The sequence below is a fragment of the Bos mutus genome, chromosome 8 (genome assembly GCF_027580195.1).
Source record: "Bos mutus isolate GX-2022 chromosome 8, NWIPB_WYAK_1.1, whole genome shotgun sequence".
NCBI classification, from domain to species: domain Eukaryota; kingdom Metazoa; phylum Chordata; class Mammalia; order Artiodactyla; family Bovidae; genus Bos; species Bos mutus.
In genome coordinates, this window is record NC_091624.1 from 93,986,008 (window position 1) to 93,989,852 (window position 3,845).

The 3,845-nt window shown below is 42.2% G+C and overlaps 1 non-coding gene across 1 annotated transcript; it reads left to right on the forward strand.

Annotated features, from left to right (window-relative positions):
* Window positions 1-3,191: 3,191 nt before the first annotated feature.
* Window positions 3,192-3,298, forward strand: LOC138989004 (U6 spliceosomal RNA). The gene has a single exon (XR_011465255.1). It is a non-coding gene; the product is annotated as a U6 spliceosomal RNA (small nuclear RNA).
* The last annotated feature ends 547 nt before the right edge of the window (window positions 3,299-3,845 follow it).

The following is a 3,845-nucleotide window of genomic DNA, read 5'->3' on the forward strand; positions in this document are numbered from 1 at the left end:
GAGACCAAGTGTGTCCCTGGGCAGATATTTCAGTGATCCTGTAAAAGATCCCACTGGGGACATAAGCCAAAATTCAACCCTGTGTTTCTGACAGTGTGTGGTCTTAATATCGAAATTACTCAAACACTCTAAGCTTCAGATTTCTCAAATATAAAATGTTGCTTCTCCAGCTTTTCCCATAGAGCCTATTAAAACACATTCCTGGTGCCTGAGCTCAGAGATTCTGATTTACTAGGTCTGGTAAAGAGCCAGAAGACTTGCATGTCTTGTAAGTTTCCAAGTCATGATAATGATCATGCTGTCCATGGAGCATACTCTGAATAGTCCCAAACTGTCCCAGTAACTTCAATGTCACAATTCGAGTAAAGATCTGAAATGATGGCAGGATGCTTAGCAGAGCTGCTGACTCAGAGCGCCTCTCAATTAACATGTATTCTTTGAAAAGAAGAACAAAAGTCCAAGTGTATTTAGTACGAAGAAAAGTTGGGGACGTTCAATCATTTCTAATATGCCAGGTACAAGACTTAATTACATTTCAATCCCCCTTGTTATAACGCATTCTCCATAGCAATTAAAATGGGGTCCCAGTCTCAAATTGTGAATACACCGAAAGGCCTCCCGGTTCTCTTTAATCACAGAATACAATTTTTTGCTCACAATGTCCATGAGTTCTTCTTAGGCTCAGCTGCATCACCATTGCATGGAAACCCCATTTAAAATCATCTTGACTACTACTTAAAAAATAAAACATAAATCTTCCCCCTTAGAGCACAGTTTTCAGGAAACAGACGAAATGATATTTACTTTGCTGCAACCAGGAATCCCCTCTTACACCAACTGGCAGTCCTCGGATCAGCTGGAGCCCTTCAGTTTGTGCTTGTCTGACTCAGCTCTGTCGTCAGTGAACTCTCCCTGGCTCCCGCCCCGCCTCGTCCCCCACCCTCCCTCCCTTCCCCTCCGTTCACTTCGGTTTTCTCTCTTCATGACATTATTTAATCTCTCAGTCGCAGCTTCTTAGGATTAGCTACAGCATCTATTAATAGTTTTACTTCTGTTTACAGTTACAAGGGGAGAAAAATGGCTCATTCCTTTGCTTCAGTCTTGAAGATAGGTCTTCTGGCTGCAGGAGGAGGATGCGCAGGCCCCGTGAATAACCTATTTCCACAATCATTCCACTGTAAAGATGTTAATGTGCCTCTATGCAGAATGGATCCATTCAATAAGCAGAACAAGTTGGATATAAACTCTTTAATTGCTTTCAGCACACCGATTATCTTTCTATGTCACCTATTGTATAATGCAAAAATGTTAACAAAAGCACTTACTGGAGACATTATTGAGAGTTAAAAAACAAAGAGCCATCAGTTGTCACTAAATATGCCTTTCATGTTCCCAAATGAAATGCATTCGCGCACTCAAGAAATAGGATAGGAACGTGCAGGCCTGCCATTGTCAGACGCAAACATCTTCATTAGATTTTGATCCAGCTGCTGCAAGATCTATAAAAAGAGCTATCAAAGCTGGCAACTCATTATTGGTTATTTCAGGAAAACTTCAAAAAACCATCCCCAAACCTGCACTGATCTTTTCAGACAACCTCCCTGGTCAGACAGTTGGTTTGAAAAGAGCAGGCATTAAAAACCTCTGCCAAGCCTGGCCCTAGAAATGGTACCTCAAAGGATGCAGTGGCTGGGACTGTTAGACAGGCCACGCTCACAGAACCAACCTGTGTTCCCAGACACGTGAGCTGAAAAATCTCTGCCTCTCAACCCCACCCCCAAACCTCCTGTTGTGACCTAACAGCATCTCCTTAAGAGTAAATAAGCAAAAGGAGCCAAACTTGGATCTTTATAGAGCAAAACCAAAAGATTAATATGTTTGATGTCTCATAGCACCCTTTCTCTGCTGCAATAAATCTTCCTCTGCATATTGGCAGTCAGCTCATTTCTAGTATGTCGTTTTCCACAGACACTGGATTTTTTTTCTGGCTGTTTTAAAAAAAGAAAGAGAGTAGTCAAACAAGCAAGGAGGGAAGAGCAGAGAAAAAAAAAAAAAAAACAGGAGGGAGAAAAGGGAAAGAGCAAGAGTCTGGATTCCAGGGATGATGTATAGAGGAGGTTACAAGAAACAAACCAGAACTGTCAAAAGTACCTACAATTCTAAATGAATTCTGTTGAAACAGAAGAGATACTGCAAAAACCTGAATAGCATGCATATGAATCACAGGCGCTAGCATCTTGACTTGGAGACCTCTTCAGTCAAGCTCAAGTCGCAGGAAGCTTTTGACAGATACCAAACAAGTGACAGATAACAACTGTCAGGGACGTCACTGTCTTTCACACAGGCCCTCTCCCTGCAAGGTCTATACATCTCCTATTTATGACAAAGAGAAGTGCAAATCATGACCGCTATCATTCAACCTCAGTCAACAACAAGGGCATAACACGTGGACCACTAAATCTGCTTTAAAGACTTTTAGCTCTGTCTTTAACTCATGCACTACATTACCTACTTTATAGTCAAAAGTAAACTGAATGCTCAGAATATTAAAGTAACATCACATTCATTATTTGAATTAGGTACTAGTGCTCATTGGGGCGAATCAATTCATTATTTTTATATTGTTATTAAAACTATTACCCAAATCTAAATGTTCTTGAGACCCACAACATACTTTCCTTCATAGAACACCTCTGCACATGTGCTAAGTCGCTGCTGCTGCTGCTGCTGCTAAGGTGCTCAGTCGTGTCCAACTCTGTGGGACCCCAGAGACGGCAGCCCACCAGGCTCCGCTGTCCCTGGGATTCTCCAGGCAAGACCACTGGAGTGGGTTGCCATTTCATTTCATGAAATGTGAAAGTGAAAGGGAAGTCGCTCAGTCGTGTCTCTAACTCTTTGTTACCCCATGGACTGTAGCATGAAAGTGAAAAGTGAAAGGGAAGTCACTCAGTCGTGTCTCTAACTCTTTGTTACCCCATGGACCATAGCCTTCCAGGCTCCTCTGTCCATGGGATTATCCAGGCAAGCATATTGGAATGGGTTGCCATGACCTCCTCCAGGGGATCTTCCTGACCCAGGGATCAAACCCGCATCTCTCATGTCTCCTGCCTTGGCAGACAGGTTCTTTACCACTAGCACCACCTGGGAAGCCCATAGAACACCCTTTATTCCTTCAAATCATGACCTTTTCAGCGTTCACTTCTGCAGCACACATACTAAAATCAGAACATTATAGAGAAGACAAGCATGGCCCCAGTGCAAGGATGACATGAAAATCTGTGACACACTCCCTATTTTTAAAACTTAAAAAATAATAACATTTATAAATTTAAAGAAAAAAATTTAAGAGTGACCTTTTCTGCAGAGCTGTAGCTATCAGCTTCCCTCCTGCCAATGGTCTTAGTCAACAGTCACATGGATAAGAGAAACAGAAGCTGAGGCCCACGCTTCCTCCAACCAGAGTGGGAACTGGAGCTGGGAACCTACTGCAGCAGCATGATCTGTCTAGAACATGAATCTGTTCACAAGGCTCCTCTGTGTAACACCATTCAGTGATTTCCTACTGCCCTTCAGATAAAATCACATTCCTGCTGTGTGCCTACAGGCAAGTTATTAAACCTCTCTCTGGCTCAATTTCCTCTTTTATAAAATGGTGATAATAATCGTGAGGAAAATGTAAGTGAAGCACTTAGCACAAAGCTAATCAACATTCAACATTATTATTATTGAAGGTATCTCACCAGCCCTGTTTCTTCTCTGTTCTCCTGGACTCTATCTTGCAGCCACACTCAGCAATGAGTTCCTCACTTTTCTATGATCTTTCTTGTCTTTATGTTTTGGCTTGT